The 19,753-nt window shown below is 47.9% G+C and overlaps 1 long non-coding RNA gene across 1 annotated transcript; it reads right to left on the bottom strand.

Moving 5' to 3' along the window:
* Positions 1-216: 216 nt before the first annotated feature.
* LOC144219809 (uncharacterized) lies at positions 217-5,958 on the bottom strand. Its single transcript, XR_013331499.1, has 3 exons — positions 5,797-5,958; positions 3,265-3,424; positions 217-342 (listed from the first exon to the last, which is right to left on the bottom strand). It is a non-coding gene; the product is annotated as an uncharacterized LOC144219809 (long non-coding RNA).
* Positions 5,959-19,753: the final 13,795 nt, after the last annotated feature.

Genomic DNA, 19,753 nt, shown 5'->3' with positions numbered 1-19,753 from the left:
ACTTGATGCAGCACAGTGACAGTAAACAGGGATGTCGGCGTACAGTGAACCAAAGTGTGGTTTCTTAAAAGTAGAGGGCGGTCTTCGTACCATGTTTTCCCCACACGTATTGTCAAAACTCTTGGCCTAAGTACTTGGGTTTTTCATGACCAAATATGGTCAAGCCCATCGGGAGCACACAGCCCTCCCGGTGTCCTCGTACTATATGCTGAAGCTCGGTTCTGGCCCCCAGCAGTGAGCATAGCACGTTGCTGATGGACGCATGCGCCGTCAGAGTCACCTGCTGCCCTGGCTTCATAGCTGTCTATTCCAGTGGCTCCGGGCTCATCAGCGCTTGGCTCTCTGCTCATGGAGTAAAGAAAAACTCTGAGGTTAGAAGATCATTACAGCTGCATATCCCCGCCCACCCTAGTAGCAGGCGACAGTGGAAAAAAATCGGCAGAATATCTTGTGATGTGTGAAAATGACAAGAAACTCATACTGCAGTGTTTAGTATTTTACTAGAACTGCTCGTTCATTTTCGTGTTGTCTGTAGCTGCTTTTTTTTTTTTTAAGTTTATTTACTTATTTGAGAGAGACAGAGACAGTACAAGTGGGGGAGGAGGAGGGAGAGAAAGAGGAAGAAAGAGAGAGAGAGAAAATCCCAAGCAGGCTCTGCGCTGCCAACGCCGAGCCAGATGCGGGGCTCAAACTCACGAGACCACGAGAGCATGAGCTGAGCAGAAACCAAGAGTGGGTCGCTCAAGCGACTGAGCCACCCAGGGGCCCCCCTCTGGGGCTCAACAATGGCAGAGTTGAGTTAGCTAGGGCAGAGCCCACACATCCCCTAATGCCTAAAATATTTACTCCCTGGCCCTCTACAAAAAAAAAGAAAAAGAAAAAGAAAAAAGTTTGCCAATCTCTGGTCTACAGAAAGTGGTGCAGCTGCTACGTTCTGTATGGTGGAGCCCTGTCCTACCTCCACAGCCTTATCTGCGGGGCTTTCCTTCCTCTTCTCCCTGCAATGGCTGTTGTAAATGTCTTGGTCCTCACTTAAATTTCATGCTATCCCAGCTCAGTGTTTTCTTCCCACTCTTCCCCTTGTCTGGGAACCACAGCCCGTACCCTCAATTTGCTTTTATGCCAATTCTCCCCAACCTTCAAGCGGGCCTTCCTGAATCTCTCAACGATAATTTATTTCTCCACCCTCTTTTGGCCATAATTCTTTCTGCACCGTCTCGTGGCATACCAGTTTCCTACTTTGCATTATAATTATTTATGCACATGTTTTATTCCCCCTCTAGACTATAAACTCCTTGAAGAATGCATTGGCTCATTACGAAATTAGCATTCTGAGAACGCTGATTTGCATCACACATAAGATCTCTTGTCTTCAGCAAAAAGAAGTATACTTATGACACATATAATTGGCACTTATCACACAAATCAATGATAATGGGGAACAAGGGCAAGATGGCTAATTAAAACCCACGGCAAATTCCTCCAAAATTCATCTTTGCCCTGCCATTTTACCACTGTAATAGGCACTGGTTTGGACGAAACGCCCCTTCCTCACACTTTGTAGACGTGTAACTGCGTTGGGCACCATGCAGTTAGCGCGAGCAAAAAGATCAGAAGTGAATAATCACCGACTGAAATCATCAGGCCCCCAGCAATGGAAAGCTTTTGGGGCATCCTTCCCGTGAAGGGTGGGCGAGCCTCTGAACTTGCCACCCCCGGGGCTCCGTAAAGATTTGAATTTGCGTGTGTGCCATTTGGAACTCAGACATGGCACAATCATCTTTCAGTATGGCCTTGATGCTCAAAAGAGTGGATGAATTTAAAGTTAAAAAAAAAGTAAAATAAATAAAGAAAACAATCAAATTCCCCGCACATATGCTTGATTAGGCAGGCCAAATATTCTATCGCAAACATTAATTCGACAAGCAATGATAAGGCAATAAAATAAATATGAAGAGTAACCCTCCTTGCCAAAGCGACATATGCGTTTGGGCTGAGCCTCTGCACCCATGACTAATGTACACAAATATTGTGTTAAACCTCTCCTCCTAATAGCCTCATTTCTCACATGTTCTTCAGAGGGAAAAATGTGATGCTAATTTAAGATGACTTATCCTGCTAAGCACATAAATAAAAAATAGTTCCGAATCCAGAACATGACAGAATTCCCCTTTCACGTCTAATTAAGTACTTTTAATTGGCAATTCAATCGGCAGACTGGATATTGTGCGCTGGAAAGGGGAAGGCAGAAGAGAGAGACCCCCAGTAAGATACAAAAGAGGAGATGGAGGCCAAGTCCAATTGCTTTCCCGGAGGAGCTGCGGGAAGGTGAGGTTAGGCACGGACGAAAAGCAGCCACATCTGGGAAGGAATTAGCAGCAAACGGGGCAAACGCTAGAGGATCTGATCATGATTATAAAATGTCATTTAGGAAGATATTTACATTGTTAATTAAGCAATGAAGCTGATAACCGCTACTCTGTAAATTGTGCTAATTACCCTCGTGCCTTGGAAGGGTTTCTAATCAGCCAGATCAATAGGTTCCCGGTTTATGCTAATAATGCAGTGTCATTCTCCTTCTGAAGTGCTTCGCTTACTGCGTTCTGAGCCCAGTACAGCTCCCGCCCACTGTCCTGTGCCAGAGGCAGCCAGCATTCATCTGTCTGCCCACATCACGGCGCTGAAGCTGATGCCCGCTCACCCCCCAAGGCCCGGAGCGAGGAAACAAGACTCCTGCCAGGCCCCATGTCGCCATCAATTGTTCCGCCGAGAGGCCCGAGCCTTTGTATTCCGTGAGATCTTTATGTGGTCACAGCCCCATTTTTCTCCCCACAGTTATGAAGATCATGTAATCCTGAGGGAGAAGGGCTATGAAGGAAGACCTAGATTCAAGTGTCCACTCTGCCATTGGCTTGACGCCATGACCTTGAAGCAGGACACGCCACCTGGTTTGATGAGCATGTGTGTGGACCAAGAAAGTCAACACGGTCCAACTACAGAGTGGACTTTTAGGGGAGGGGTGTCTGTTTTGTTTTTCACTGAACTGAGTGATTGTCAGTTCTTTTGAGCCACAAGAACCAAACTATGTCTTCCAACGTGTCATCAGCCTCTCTGGGACACCAGCATGGCACCGAGGGATCCAAACCATGTGATACAGACAAAGGCAGTCTCAGGGGGAGGCCTGTCATGTGCTCACGTGGCTCTGGGTCACCCAGAGGAATGGGGAGAGCATGCACGAAGGATACCCAGGAAGCATTTACTCACCTCATTGTGATCTCTGGCTTCTACCGCTTTCCTCCATCAAACCCCAATCAGAAAACCACCAGCTGGTAGCCGGGTGTCCCGGTTTGAAGATTAACTTATTTGTTTTCTCTCTCACTCCTTGGTATATAAATGTCATTTATATCGACAGTCGGAATCCCACCTGGAGCGGGTAGCAGGGTAAAAAAAGAGAATTAGCCGAGGGCTGGGTAACTCCTGGATTGATGGTCGGCCCCCAGATAACTGAGAGTCGACTACCCACGAGGGGTAAGTGGCAGCCAAGGGAAGAGGGCAGAGCAGCACAAGGAAGGTTGGAAACAGCTGAGATCCATTTCTTCCCTAGAGAGAGAGAGAACTCCTTCCGGGGGGCTCTGCATGGGGCTCCCAAGCTTTCATCGGCCAGCTCCCCAGCCCCCCTGCGGGCAGAGCCTCAGAGTTCAAGGCCAGCTCCGATGCTGGGCTTTGGGATGGAGCCAATTTGTTGAGTTGTTTCAGTGCTTTGATGTGTAAACTAATCATCCGTCTGTTGTGCTCTAATTAAACCTAAGTGGTGCGATGGATTTGCTGTCATAGAGGCCAGGACCCTTCCTGGACTGGGGGAGGGCAGGGAGCATCCTCTGAAAGCAGTCCTGCCCCAGGAGAACCAGAACAAGGAAATGCCAGCTATGAATATGAAAGGAGCTGGAAACCCCTGTCTTGGTCCATGAGGCTGGAGAAAACGTGACAAACCAGAAATCGGGGCGAGCCTGTGAGTTTCCGATTTCCGGGGCGATGTTGCCCTCGGCGTCAGTGTCTAGCCATAACAGGCTCGGGTCAAGTGGGTAATGACAAGGTGACCTTACTGTCTGCCATGGTAACAGACCTCGTGGGGGGCCAGCTGGCCCTGGCATCGTCAAAACGTAACCCAGTTTCATAAAACGAATGAGGAATTGCCACCTCTCCACCTTAACCAGATGACCGACACGTCCACGGAGCACAGTTTCAGGTCTCCTTAGAAAATGTTGATGTTGGTGACTATTTTCTTTTTCCCTCCAAATATTTGCATTCTAACTCAAAAGAAGTGTTTCCAAAATTACAAAGGGGAGGGGAGCCTGGATGGCTCAGTCGGTTAAGTATCTGACTTCGGCTCAGGTCATGATCTCGCGATTCATGGGGTCGAGCCCCACGTCAGGCTCTGTGCTGACAGCCTGTTTCGATTCTGTGTCTCCCTCTCTCTGTGCTCCTCCCCTGCTCATGCTCTGCCTCTCTGTCTCTCTCTCTCAAAAACAAATAAACATTTGGAAAAAAACTGTTTAAAACAAAATTACGAAGGGGAGGGGGGTCCTCCTTACGAAGGAGAGTCAGAGGAAAGAGGGAGAAAACAGTGGTAGTACAGTTGACATTGTGGACACGTGTCCTGGGAGTAAAACCACCTCATTTCAGATCTGACCCTTCCCTGGTTCAAGGGCATCACAAGAGAGGGAAGGCCAAGAGGAGGCCAGTGACACACTGTGTCTCTCCCTGCTCCAACATTTTGAGTCCTCAATGTGGACAGTGCTGACTTATTTGTGCCCTTGGCTCAATGTAATTGATAAATTCCACCCTATAGAGAATAAGTAATGTCATAATGAAGAAGATCTTCTCTTCTGCTTCCATATATCCATTCAGCACAATTGATTGAGCATCTAGGTGTAAGGCATGCTTTAAGGTCAAGGCTGGGGTGCCTGGGTGGCGCCGTCGGTTAAGCTTTTGACTCTTGATCTCAGCTCAGGGTGTGATCTCACAGTTGGTCAGTTGGAGCCCCATGTCGAGCTCTGCGCTAATGGCGACAAGCTCGCTTGAGATTGTCTCTCCTTTTCTCTGCCCCTCCCCTGCTTGTGCTCGCTGTCTGGCACGCTCCGTCTCTCAATGAATAAATAAACTTTAAACGTTTTTTGTTTTTTTTTTTAAAGATCAAGGCTGTGCAAGATACAGATGAAAGAACCCATGATTGGACAATTGCAATAACTCAATAGTAAATGTACCTTGGAAAGAAAAAAATAGGTCAAGTGTATCACATGGAACTGTCTAGACACCGCAGTAGGGCAGCCTCAGAAGAGAGAATGTGGCAGCCACCGCTACGTATCCTTGCCTTCCCCACGCCCCGTATCTGCTCTCTCCTCCTCTGGGCAGATATGTAGTCTTAAATGGTTGCTCAGATAAAAACTACCTTCCCCAGACAATCTTGTGGCTAGATCTGGCCATGCGACTAGATCCTAAAAATGGGATGTGAATGCATGTGATGTTGCTACTTCCGTGTTTAACGTTTAAAAAGAGAGCTGTGTGTCTTCCCTCTCCTCTTCACCCCTTCCTGCTGGCGGGAATGCAGGTGTGGTTGGTGGTGAGCCAACTTCGGCCGCACTCAAAGAAGCCACATCCTCGGGATGACAGAGTCACTCACTAGCAGGACCCTGGCCTCCCAGCACCATGAAGGCACCACATCGGGTTGGATTGCTTCTACTCTCGTTCCTCCATGGGAGCAATATACCGTGTTACTGAGATCCAGGACGTACTGACCTTCGCTGTTTCAGGTGTATTCCAACCGATACAGAATGGTACAAACCAAATAACAAAGAGGTGCGGACGAGAGGAAAATCATCGTGAAAAATATTCAGTTAGTCCAAAAATATTTTTTAGCACGTGCTCATTATGCGCCAAGGTGCTGCGTTGTCTCTGGGAATCCACAGGTGAATGAAGCCAGGTCCCTGGGCTCAAGAAGGAAACACACAAAACACGCCTTTAATGCAGCAATAGCAGTGATAGACATAATCGCAGGGTGTCCTGAGTGGGGGATGGCCACCTATGTCAGCCTGAAGGAGTCAGCGTTCATTTAAGCTGGGCCTGGAAAAAATGGGTTGGATTTTAGTGGTGGAAAGAGCTCATAGGAAAACCTATAAGCAGAGGCTGCCTCCTGACCTGGCTGGCATTGCTCCCGCCACCTGATATCGCTGCCTGGGAGGTTCTCCTCTCTCTCCAGGTCCTAACCATTCTTGCCCGCATGGTTTAAAGTCCTACCTTCTCGGAGCGCCTGGGTGGCTCAGTCGGTTAAGCGACTGACTTCAGCTCAGGTCACGATCTCACGGTTCGTGGGTTTGAGCCCCATATCAGGCTCTGTGCTGGCAGCTCAGAGCCTGGAGCCTGTTTCAGATTCTGTGCGTCCCTCTCTCTCTGACCCTTCCCTGCTCACACTGTCTCTCTCTGTCTCTCAGAAATAAATCAAACATTAAAAAAAAAAAAAAAGTCCTACCTTCTCTGGGAGACTCTGTCGAGCATCCCTCACCCTTACTCTCCAATGACGCTGCACCAAACACAATGTGAGGCCACATGTCAAGTATGCTTGCATGATTGACCTCTCTCCCCATTCAAATGAGTCGCCCCCAAAGTCGGAAAGCTGTTTCTGAAGTTCTGTGTATTCCATTCAAGCACGTGGCAGGGAGCCTGGAATCGGGAGCCCAGAGCACTGGGAAAAGGAGGTTGGACTTCAGACTGGGGCTGACACTGTTGCGAGTCCCAACCGGCCGGTTCGGACCCTGAGTAAAGTACTTATCCCTCTGAGCCTTGCTTTCCTCGTCCCTGGAAAGAGGAGTCACAGAACCTCTCTGGAAGAATTGTTGTAGGTACTGAGTAAGATAATGCTTGTAAAAGTACCTAGCAGAGTACCTAACACAAAGAGAAGTTCTTTTCCTTTTTCTTTTTTAAATTTTTCTTAATGTTTATTTACTTTTGAGAGAGACAGAGACAGACAGACAGAGCAGGAGAGGGGCAGAGGGAGAGGGAGACACAGAATCAGAAGCAGTCTCCAGGCTCTGAGCTGGCAGCACAGAGCCCGACGCAGGGCTCGAACCCACAAACCGTGAGATCGTGACCCGAGCTGAAGTTGGATGCTTAACCGACTGAGCCACCCAGGTGCCCCTCTTTTCCTTTTTAAACTATATACTTGTCGGGGTGCCTGGCTGGCTCAGTCAGCAGAGCTCAGGGTTGTGAGTTCAAGACCTATGTTGGGCATAGAGATTACTTAAAAATAAATATTTGTAAAAAAACAAACAAACCCTTAACACTGTACGTTAGATTACTTATTAGAACTTGCAATACACAAGCACTCTGCTTGTTCACGCTGGCTACATGCTGAGGAGTTGGGAAGATTCCAGTAGATAGGGGCTAACTCCATCTGGTTTTGGTGTTAATGATCATTGCTGGGGCTACTCAGGGGAGGGGTGTGTTGAGTGTGTGAGAGGCAGAGGAGAAGGGCTGCTGGTCGCTCATGGACCTCATTTACAAAGTTGCTTATTTATTAAGCTTTGAACCCTTGCCAGATTGGACCTACAAAGCAAAGATTGTTGTCGGCGACCCAAGCTAGGAAAACAGACCCTCCATGCCCTGCATCCCTCCNCCCACCCACCCACACCCACACACACACACACAAGCTTATTCCTGCCCAGGGTTTGCCTACGTCAATAAATGTAGGCACTACCATCACCCCATTAACCAAAGCCAGGAGTCCCACAGTGGTCCTTGGCTTTCCTTTCCCTCATGCCACATATGTCTTCAGGAAACCCTGTCAATTCTGTGCCCTGCTTTTTTTTTTTTTTAAGTTTATTTTTATTTTTGAAAGAGAGCATGTGAGCAGGGGAGGGGCAGAGAGAGAGAAAGAGAGACAGAGGATCAGAAGCGGGCTCCGTGCTGACAGCAGGGAGCCTGATGGAGGGCTCGAACTCACAAACTGCGAGATCACATCCTGAGCTGCACATTTAACCGACTGAGCCACCCAGGTGCTCCCAAAATAGAGGACTGGACATCGCTGTCCTATGAGTGAATGAAATCCCTGGGACCCACGGTGATGGTGGGCGTCATTTGAACTCACCTCTCATGTCTCATGTCTCATGTCTCATGTTTGCTCTAGTAATACTGGTGGCCTCTGGGAAGCCGGGAGATTGGGAAGCAATTCATCCGGCACCAAGGGACCGGGCACCAAGGGACCCGTGAGCGCATTCCTGACTGTGTTGAGGGATGGGCCACCACGCTGGGGAAAAACAAACTGCCCCATCAGGCTTTGTTCTTAATTCCACTCCTAAGTGCCAATGACACGCCTGCCGGTCCAGCCTCAGGGGAAACAGTGGGGAACTGATTGACAGCCATTAGGAAAATGGAATTGAACGTCTCAGATCAGACATCAAGGCGGAATCTTTATCCAGCAAGCATCGGACCTTGTCGGCTCTCCAGCTAAGAGGAAGGCTTGCTGCTTGTGATTATATGACACTCTCTTATTCTATTTGATATTCGAGAATTAGGACTGTAAAAAGACATTATTGTGTAACTGCTTGGCAGTCGTTAGACATGAAGGCAAGTTAGTTAACCTATACGTCCCTTGGTTTTCTCACATGTAAAGTAGTGATAATAATTGGACTTACCGTGTAGAACCTCAGAGTTGTGAAGACGGGATAAACACTATGCAATGCACTTAGAACAGCACCCAGTACACATGAAGTGATCAACAGAGATTAGCCGCTGTCATTATTATTGCCGTTTGTTTAAGACAAAAACTTGTCTACGAAGGGCCTTTTCCTAAACCCCAACATCTTTTTTTAAATGTTTATTTATTTTTTGAGAGAGAGCAGGGGAGGGGCAGAGGGAGAGGGAGACAGAGGATCTGAAGCAGGCTCTCTGCTTAACGCAGCCCCCCGATGCGGGGCTCGAGCCCAAGAACCATGAGACCATGATCTGAGTCAAAACCAAGAGCTGGACTCCTAACTGACAGCATCCCACAAATATTAACTCTTAATTTAATCCTCAGACAACCTGAGGAGTTGAGTGATATTTATTTTTTTTATAAGTTTATTTATTTATTTTGAGAGAGACAGAGAGAGCACGAAGGAGGGAGGCACAAAGAGAAAGGGAGAATTCCAAGCAGCCTCTGCGCAGCCAGCACAGAGCCCAAGGAGGGGCTCGAACTCACAAAACTGTAAGATCATGACCTGAGCCAAAACCAAGAGTCGGACGCTTGACCCACTGAGGCACTCCTTAAGTTATATTATTTAAATGAGGAGCTGGAGGTCCAGAGAGGCTAGGTAAGTTGCCCAAGGTCACACAGCGGGTACCTGGTAAGCCGGGAGGCACGTAACTGTCCCTGAGCGGTCTCCCTGGAGTGTTATAACCAAACTGCAGTCAAAATCCTGAGATAGAGGTTGTGTTGCCTTGCCAGTTTAAGTCAACCTCCACCCAATCCCACAAACATGNGACCTGGCAGCGGGCCCAACACGCCCAGCAAATGGCCCCTTCTTCCCACTCCCGTCAGGAGCATCGCACAAGAAATGAACTTTCCAAACAAAGAAATGTCAAGTCAGAAATAAAATCACTGGTTAATTGTGTTTTTTTCTGGAGTGGATGGCTGTATAATATCCTAATCGAAAAGTTGGAATCCCATTTGCATTTAGATAAAGGCTTGTCAGGAAAGAGATGGCAATAAAAGGACGCTCCGCCGCTACGGGTATTTCTCCCGAGGCCAGTCACAACTGACATGGCCAGTGGCCAGCAAGTGGTAGGTCGCCAAATTCTGGTCAAATCCAGGGCTCTGGGAATGTCCCCTTGTGTCCACAAGTTCTCTTAGGGGCCCCCTGAATTTTACTTCCATTGTGCCCATCAAGGGCCTTCAAGCAGTTCCCGACCAATTTGCTAGAATCCTCTCTCAGAGTAAGCGTTTCTTTGCGTTTCAAGAATGTTCCAGGGCCCGCCTGACTGGCTGGGCCGGTAGAGCATGTGACTCTTGATCTCGGGGTTGTGAGTTTGAACCCCACATTGGGTGTCAAGATTACTTTTTTAAAAAGGGGGGAAAAGAATGGACATTTCTAGATTAATTTATATTAATATTAATTTGTATTAAAACTCAGTAAAATTGAGTGCCACGACAAAGATGTTTGAACTCAAGGGCCAAGAAATTCTTCTCTTTTTTTTTTTTCTTTTTTAGTTGATTCATTTTTGAGAGACAGAATGAGCAGAGGAGGAGCAGAGAGAGGGGGGGACATAGGATCTGAAGCAGGCTCTGAGCTGTCAGCACAGAGCCCAATGTGGGGCTCGAACCCACGAACTGCAAGATCATGACCTGAGCTGAAGTTGGACGCTTCACCCACTGAACCACCCAGGTGCCCCAAAGGCCAAGGCATTTTTAACCATGACAATTCCATGTGGCAGGTGTGAGACAGTAAATACATAGGAAGACATTCCTCGGTGTCGCTTTCCTCTTGGAAAAAGAAAGATCTCACCCAGGCCATGGACCGCACTTAGGCACAACTATAAAATACAGACAATCTTGTCTTTGCACAGCTTTGTGTTTTCTATCTTTTCTTGTTCCTCTCTGACGTCAAGCTTTTTCCATTCTCCCCAGAACCTGGACTTGGGAGCCACAGATCCCAACATTGGGATTTTGCTGGCTGGGCAAAGGGCTCCTCCACGTGATAATCCCAGAAGTACCTGGCAGTGAGGATTCATATTCCAGGGGGCCATTATCCTGGATCCTGAGAATTAATTTGGTGGAACTTGAATGATACCAGTTACGCCCCGGGGTTTGGCTTCTCTCTTGTCTTTATCTGTCAATGTCAGTGTCAAATGAGGGAGAGAAATGAAATAGGACAAGCCAAGGGCAGCCTTTCTGGGAGTTATGCCAGGCTGGCAAAGATAAGGCAATGTGCCGGCAGGAGGTCACGACCCGGTCAGGCGACAGAGAAAGAGGTGTGCGCAGGGAGGGAGGTGGTGCTTTGAGTCCAGAGGACCGAGCTAAGGCCAGAGGTTGGGGAGGTGAGCTGGAGCCAGCCTTCGGAAGTCCAAACTGGGCAGGAAATGTGTGGTCTGAGCGTGAGATCCAGGCCGGTCACAGAGAGCAACTATCACAATGCAACTGTGATTTTTCCCGGCCTGGGGAGAGAGGGATGAGGGAACACATGTCTCTCGTTCTCTTCCCTGCCAGCCCCTTCAGAGACACAGGCCCCTGCAAAGACACTCCTGTCCCACCCTCCCAATCATTTCCAGGAGCCTCGACGGATTCTTAAGTGGCGGTCTCTCAAAAAAGCGGTATGGCGACCATGGAGCTGTAGTTTTCCCTCTGCGGCATCCCCCACCCCCTTTTAAAAAAATATTTAGTTCTTTTTGAGAAGTGGGGAGGGACAGAGAGAGAAGGGGACAGAGGATCCGAAGCAGGCTCTACAGAGCCTGGCGGGGCTAGAACTCACAAACCGTGAGATCGTGAGCTGAGCCGAAGTTGGACGCTCAATCCACTGAGCCACCCAGGCGCCCCTCCAGCCTCTTTTCTGCAAGTTTCCCCAGTGGACCCTCCACTGTCCTCAGAGCAGGAAGGACTTGTTTCATACCACCGGCCTCCCTCCCATGTGCCCGGCTCTCCGCAGTACCCTCAGCAACACGCGCCCGCTCTCCTGGGCCTGACCGCTGCGGGCCACACCTGCGCGTCTGCACCTCTGCTGGTAGAACCCCGCTCCCCACACAGCAGGCCCGGCTGGAGAACGAACACCTCCGCCAGCCACTCTAGCACCTGCCCTCAACCAATGACTGAAGGCAGTTGGTGCAAATACCCCAGCTTCCTCAGGCCTAGAGTGAGATAATCGAAGGTGTGTGCTCTACATGGAACTTCCCAGAATTCCTCAGGAGAATTCAGTTCTGGTTGTCCACAGTAGTGACTCAATGAACGCAACTTTTACTGACGACTTTCCCTTCCCCGTCCCACTTCCTTACATCTCTCCTGGACTTTCTCTCTTTTTTCTTTTTTTTTTAATTAAAAAAATGTTTATTTTTGAGAGAGAGAGAGAGCGGAGAAGGGGCAGAGAGAGAGTGGGGAAGGGGCAAAGAGAGCGAGGGAGAGAGGGAATCTCAAGCAGTCATCATGCTGTCAGCACAGAGCCGGATGTGGGACTCAAACCCGTGAACCGTGAGATCATGATCTGAGCTGAAGTCGGAGGCTTAACCAACTGAGCCACTGAGGCACCCCTCTCCTGGCCTTTGGGCGCCCCTGGGATCCTCTGTCAAATAAACTTCTTGCATTTAAATGCTTGATTCCGCCTTTGCTTCTGGGTAAACCCCAGTGTAAGTCACCTCCCAGCCTATCTCCCTGTCCTGTCACTGTTGACTCTTCACACAGTAACCTGAGTGGCCTCTCGTAACATCAATCAGAGCAGGTCACTGCCTTGCCCAAAACTCTCCAATGGCCTCTCTTACATCTAGAATAAAAAGGCAAGATCAGCTAAGGAGCTGAAAATATTCTGTACCTTGACCTGGGAGGTGGTTATATGGGCATAGACGTATGTAAAAATGCATCAAGTTGTATATTTAAGATATATATACATTCAAGATATGCATAAATGATGCCTCAATAAAAAAGCGATAAAAAAATAAAAAGAAGAGAAAGAGGGCAGTAGACTGAGGAGGCGACTAGAATTTTCTTCTAGAAGCAGCTCAGTTCTCACTTTAGGCTTAACACCAGAGCTGTTGTGGATGTTCTGGCAAAGAAGAAAAAGCTGAGAGGCACCTGGGTGGCTCAGTTAGTTAAGCAACCAACTCCTGATTTCAGCTCAGGGCATGATCTTATGGTTCATGAGTTAGAGCCCCACACAGGGCTCTGCGCTGACAGTGCGAAGCCTGCTTGGGATTCTTTCTGTCTCCCTCTTTGTCTGCTCTTCCCCCACTCATGCTCTCTCTCTCTCTCAAAATAAATAAATAAAAATAAAAAATAAGTAACGGTAACTTTACAGTAGAAACAAAAACAAATACAAAGCTAATCTCACCAACACAGAACGACCTGATGTGCCCACTGATACGTTGCACTAAGAAGGACGCAATATCACTTCAACAATGTTTCTGCCAAAAAATACATCGGCTGAATCTAATCATGAGAAAACACCAGAGAAGCACAAATTAGATACATTATCCTGCTTAAGTGGCCCTTAATCTTCAAAAATGTCCAAATAAGGGGCGCCTGGGTGGCTTAGTCGGTTAAGCATCCGACTTTCGCTTAGGTCATGATCTCGCGGTTCGTGGGTTTGAGCTCCGCGTCAGGCTCTGTGCTGGCTGCGAGCTCGGAGCCTGGAGCCTATTTCAGAGTCTGTATCTCCCTCTCTCTCTCTCCCTCCCCTGCTCACACTGTCTCTCTCTCTCTCTCTCTCTCTCTCCTAGAAATAAATAAAAATATTTTTTAAAATGTCCAGATAATAAATAAAAAGAAAGGCCGAGGAGCTGTTCCAGATTAAAGGGTGTGATCATCTAATGCATCAAGTACCCTGAAATGCATTATATACCTGGACATATATCTATAAAGGACATCATAGGAATTATTGGGAAAAACTTGAATATGAATTGTCAAGTAGACGACATTTTTTTATTTAATACTTATTTATTTAGAGGAGAGCCCAAGAAGGGGAGGGGCAGAGAGAGGGGGACAGAGGATCCAAAGCAGGCTCTACCCTGACAAACTCAAACCCATGAACCATGAGATTATGACCTGAGCCAAAGTCAGATGCTCAACCAACTGAGGCACCCAGGTGCCCCAATGACATTCTTGTATCAATGTGAAATTTCTTTTTTTTTTTAATTTTTTTTTTAATGTTTTATTTATTTCCAGGAGAGAGAGAGAGAGACAGTGTGAGCAGGGGAGGGTCAGAGAGNAAATAAAAAGAAAGGCCGAGGAGCTGTTCCAGATTAAAGGGTGTGATCATCTAATGCATCAAGTACCCTGAAATGCATTATATACCTGGACATATATCTATAAAGGACATCATAGGAATTATTGGGAAAAACTTGAATATGAATTGTCAAGTAGACGACATTTTTTTATTTAATACTTATTTATTTAGAGGAGAGCCCAAGAAGGGGAGGGGCAGAGAGAGGGGGACAGAGGATCCAAAGCAGGCTCTACCCTGACAAACTCAAACCCATGAACCATGAGATTATGACCTGAGCCAAAGTCAGATGCTCAACCAACTGAGGCCCCCAGGTGCCCCAATGACATTCTTGTATCAATGTGAAATTTCTTGATTTTGGTAACTACCACAGTTATGGGGTTGTTCTTAGGGAACATGCCCTGAGTACACAGGGATAAAAGGGACACAATGTCTCCCTTGCTTCTTCACAGTTTAGGAAAATATGCAGAGAATGAGAAAACAAATGGGGCAAAATGTGAACAACTGGTGAATCTGAGTTGTCTGGGAATTCCTTGTACTCTTCTTGCAACGTTTCCGTGACCTTGAAATAACATTGAAACAAAAAGTTATTCGAAAAATCTAAAGCAAAGCATGATGATTTAAATTTTAAAAATCTGTCCATATAAATGTAAAGACTTTTTAAAAGTTTTTTTTAAATTTATTTTGAGAGAGAGAGTGGGGAGGGGAGGCAGAGAGAGAGAGAGAGAGAGAGAGAATCCCAAGTGTGCCCTGCACTGTCAGCACAGAGGCCAACATGGGGCTTGATCCTATGGATTGTGAGATCATGACCTGAATAGAAATCCAAAGTCGGATGCTTAACTCACTGAGCCACCCAGGTGCCTCTAAAGACTTTTTTTTTTTTAAAGAAGGGAATTGCAGGGGTGGCTCAGCCAGTTAAGCAACAGACTTCAGCTCAGGTCATGATCTCACGATTTGTGAGTTCAAGCCCCACGTCAGGCTCTGTGCTGACAGCTCGGAGCCTGGAGCCTGCTTCGGATTCTGTGTCTCCCTCTCTCTGCCCCTCCCTTGCTTGCACTCTATCTATCTCTCTCTCTCAAAAATAAATAAACTTAAAAAAAATAATAAGGGGATTGTTGGGGTGCCTGGGTGGCTCAGTCAGTTAAGTGTCCCACTTCGACTCAGGTCATGATCTCTCAGTTCCTGAGTGTGAGCCCCGCATTGGACTCTGTGCTGACAGCTCAGAACCTGGAGCCTGCTTCAGATTGTCTGTCTCCCTCTCTCTCGGCCCCTTCCCCACTTGTGCTCTGTCTCTCTGTCTCTCTCAAAAATAAACATTAAAAAAATTTTTAAAGAAGGGGATTGTGAATTATCTGTCTCTTTCTTTATACCTTTGTCATAGAAGTGGAGGGCCAAGGCCAGTTTGGGGAAAGACCAAGGAAAGGGAACACTATTTGTGCCCAGGGTGACATGACTTCCCTGGCTTGAATCAGGAAATGAGAGAGGTACTCTCGGACCAGCACTTATCTGGACAAGCAAACAGAATATGCTAGATAGCTGAAGGATGGGGCTCTCTGATCTGGGGATTTCCTGGTTAACTTAATATGACCTTACAAAACTTTCTTCATTAATAATAGTAAAAAAAAAAAAAAAAGTCCCCAAGGGATGGCCTTGGGAGAGCCCACTGGATGTCTGTGGACCTCAATGTACTCAGACTTGAGCCACCACTTTCAGCAGCACCTACCTTGTAGGCTGTTGTGACAAATAAATGAGAGAATGAATGATGGGCACTCGGTACTGCGGCTGGCACCTAGAAAGTGTTCAACACATGGAAACAAAGATGTAAAAAAAAAAAAAAAATTCCTAGGAGTTAGACGAGTTCAGAAAACCAGTTCGGGGCTGGAGAGTTTCCTGAGAATAACTTACAATATCTATTGGCACGAGAAAGACTTGGTCTCATTTCCTTCTCAACAACCACCCAATGAGATAAGCATTATTCCCATTGTACAGATGAGAAAATAAGACCTAGAGTGGTTACACTGCTTGCTGGAAGTCACGCAGCTAGCAGAGCGAAAGCCACTCTGGAAAGTTAAGGCGACCTAGTTTCATCCAGAGACAAAGGGGCAGGGGGGTGATAGGGGGCACAGTCAAGGTTGTCCTTCAGCTGGTTAGCTGGAAAGTCCTGACCCTCTGGGTGGGATCCAATGGGCTCCAGGGTCAAGGCATGTGGGGTGGGGGGGGGGTTCAATGTTTGAAGAAAGCCAGCAAAATTATTGCCTAAGATACCCTGGCGTGGGTTCTAGAAGCTCAGACCACAACCAGCGGTGACTCAGAAATGGGTCTGGCTGCAGCGGGAAGCAGTCTTCTTGGCACAGATATAATAGCTCTCAACACCGGGCACTCGCAGCCTCAGCAGAGATGCTGGCGGGCATCAGCTGCCATGCATCTTCGGCTGGTATCAGCAGGAAACACCTGGTGACAAGTTGGAGTCCTAGAGTAGGAACAGGGAGCCGGGGCGGGAGGGTTGGACGGGAGGACCAGATCTAGGGATGCCTATGAACACCATGGCCAGAGACTCTCACCATAGGAGGAGAGGAATCAACCACCGTCCGGGCTCTCCGGGGCAAACGCAAGAGCAAGAACTATTGTTGCTTGGGAAGAGGACTGTTTTTCACCCCTCGAGGAGAGAGGCTGGAAGCCTGATTACAGCTTACATCTCAGGGAAGACTTCTAGTGCTCACACTATGTTAGCCAGACTGAAGACAACAGACAATTTGTTTTCTTGTTTCTTACATTAGTAAAAGGTGTGGGGGTTGTCTAATACCAGTGTTCATTTAGATCTTTGTAAACAGCCTTGAACAAGCAATGTCCTTTTGGGTCTGAGAACATACCAGACCTGGAAGGCACTTCTTTTTCTTCTTCTTTTTTTTTTTTTAATTGAGAGAGAGAGAGCAGGGGAGGAACAGAGAGAGGTGACACAGGATCCAAAGCAGGGTCTAAGCTCTGAGCTGTCAGTGCAGAGCCCGACGCGGGTCTCGAACTCACAAACCGCGAGATCACGACCTGAGCTGAAGTTGGATGCTCAACAGACTGAGCCCCCCAGGCGCCCCCCAGAAGGGACTTTCTTAGGGTAACACGTACCCCATTGAGGGGCGCCTGGGTGGCTCGGTCAGTTAAACATTTGACTTCGGCTTAGGTCAGCTTAAGTCATAGTTTGTAGGTTCAAGCCCTGCATCAGGCTCTGTGCCGATGGCTTAGAGCCTGGAGCCTGCTTCAGATTCTGTGTCTTCCTTTCTTTCTCTGTCCCTCCCCTGCTTGTTTTTTCTCTCTCTCTCTCAAAAACAAATAAATAAACATTTTTTTAAAAAAGACGCACCCATTGAACCTCAAATACACCAGCTCCTGCCTCTGCTAGGTGGAGGGAAAACATCCCACAGACTCTAAATTTTAAATTTTTTAATGTTTATTTCTTTTTGAGAGAGAGAGAGAGACAGAGGCAGAGACAGAGTGCGAGGAGGGGAGGAACGGAGAGAGAGGGGTCCGGGGCCTTCAGACACAGAATCTGAAGCAGGCTCCAAGCTCTGAGCTGTCAGCACAGAGCCTGACTTGGGGCTCAAACTGGTGAACCTTGAGATCAGGACCTGAGCTGAATCAGATGCTTAACCAACTGAGCCAGCCAGGCGCCCCCAGACTCTAAATTTTATTTTATTTTTTTTTTAATGTTTTATTTATTTCTAGGAGAGACAGAGAGAGAGAGAGAGAGAGACAGCGTGAGCATGGGAGGGTCAGAGAGAGAGGGAGACACAGAATCTGAAGCAGGCTCCAGGCTCTGAGCTGGCAGTCAGCACAGAGCCCGACGCGGGGCTCGAACCCACGAACCGCGAGATCATGACCTAAGCGAAAGTCGGACGCTTAACCGACTAAGCCACCCAGGCGCCCCGTAGACTCTAAATTTTAAATCGGGACGTTGCAGTTTTTAAGACCAGTGTTACAGGGAAGAATAAAGAAACTGTTTACCTACCAGGGCCCAAGCTTCTTAACACACTAATTTACACGCAGGCTTTCTTATGTATCCCTGGGAACACCGAAGACCTCCCTTTACACACACAAAGTTCCAGGAATTGCTCTGTGGTCCCTTGGGGAGAGAGGCCTCCCACTGGCAAAACAAAAACAAAAACAAAAACAAAACTCCAAACAAGATAACTGCTAACTTGCATTTACGAACAGATCGAACATACGTCTGAAAACAGGGAGAGTCGGGGTACTCTGAAGAAGGAAGGTGAGCAAGACGTTGAAGATCTGTAAAGTGGTAGGATGATGTGTCAGAGGAACAAAATATTCAGAATCATTTCTGTTGATTTAGTTTTAACTGAATATGGCGTGTGACTGATTTTGGATCAGTCGGTCACCTCACCACCTTCTGCACAACCGAGGTTCTGTTTGCAGGCTGGATTCCAGCAGAGAGTAATGCCTAGAGGTGACATGGGGGTAAGATGTGCCCCCCATGGCACCTGATCCCCGTAGAGCACGGTGGAGCCCTGTAGAACCTGCTGGAGAAAGAGGGAAACAGCCTTCCCCAGACAGGGACTGAGGGCAGCCCCATTCTTAAAGTGTGAGCATTGAGCAAGTAAAGAACCCAGTGGTGGTGCCTGGTTTTAATCATAAATGTCCAGGTGGCAGAAGTGGGCTGGGACCCAGCTCAGACACCTCAGGGCAAACCAGTGGGANGGGTGGGGGGGGGGGGGGGCAGCTGCAGGAGCCACCATGAGGCCCCATCATTTACAGCCTAGAAATAATGTATCACATTTTACATCTAGGTCTCATTTCAGAGTGTGAGCTCATTTCCGCTGAACAAATCCTTCTGTCACTTTCAAAAAGTCCCAGCTCAGGGGCGCCTGGGTGGCTCAGTCTATTAAGCGTCTGACTTGGGCTCCAGTCATGATCTCAGGGTTCAGGGGTTCGAGCCCCACATCAGGCTCTGCGCTGACAGCGGGGAACCTGCTTGGGATTCTCTCTGTCCCTCCCTCTGCTCCACCCCCACTTCAAAAAATAAGAATAAATAAACATTTAAAAAAGGCCCAGCTTAGAGAAACCTTCTACTATTACAAATGGCCATCCAGAGCCACAGAACCCTGCGTGGGAGAGTCAAGATGCTGGCCATTAAAGAGGACAACCTCACTATCTCTTATAGGATATTTTTTAACAAAACTCAAGTTCAACAGTTTCACCAAGGATTTGGTTTGTCTCTTTGCCTCTTGGCACTGCCTTCCAGCTGTTTCGTTCTTAAACTCCACAGGACAGCTGTTCCAGTCTTACTTCTCCTCACCCAGCAACTCCTCTGCCTCCCATTACACTGCCTGGTAGATGAGAGAAGTCTCCCCGGACCCCTCCTTCAGAAGCCAGAGGACTTGCTCTCTGTGGCCATGTGCCTGTCCCTGACCAATCAGGGTGGCTGGAGATAGCTAGACTGATCGCTGATTGGTCTAAACTGATGAAGATCCACCCCCCCACCAGGAGCTGGGAATGGGGGCCACACCCACCCCAACCGCATAGGCGGGCGAATTCCCCAAAGGAAAATAGGGACGCTGTTGCTAAGGAAGGGTGAAGGAGTGCTGGAGAAGGAAGAAACAAAGAGTCATCTCTTCATTCGATGGCTGTCCCAGCTACATGGCTGAGGGCAGGGCACAAGAGCCAACTCCCTGGGTTAGAATCCTGGCACCAGGCTAATGCCCTGAGCGACTTCGGGCGAGTTGCTTAGCTGCTCTGCGCCTCAGTCTCCTCACCTGTAAAGTGAGGCTAATGATGTCCGTGTCTCACAGGAG

Source organism: Crocuta crocuta, unplaced genomic scaffold (assembly GCF_008692635.1).
Source record: "Crocuta crocuta isolate KB4526 unplaced genomic scaffold, BGI_CrCroc_1.0 scaffold149, whole genome shotgun sequence".
Classification (NCBI taxonomy): domain Eukaryota; kingdom Metazoa; phylum Chordata; class Mammalia; order Carnivora; family Hyaenidae; genus Crocuta; species Crocuta crocuta.
This window is presented reverse-complemented; position numbering and strand designations above follow the sequence as displayed.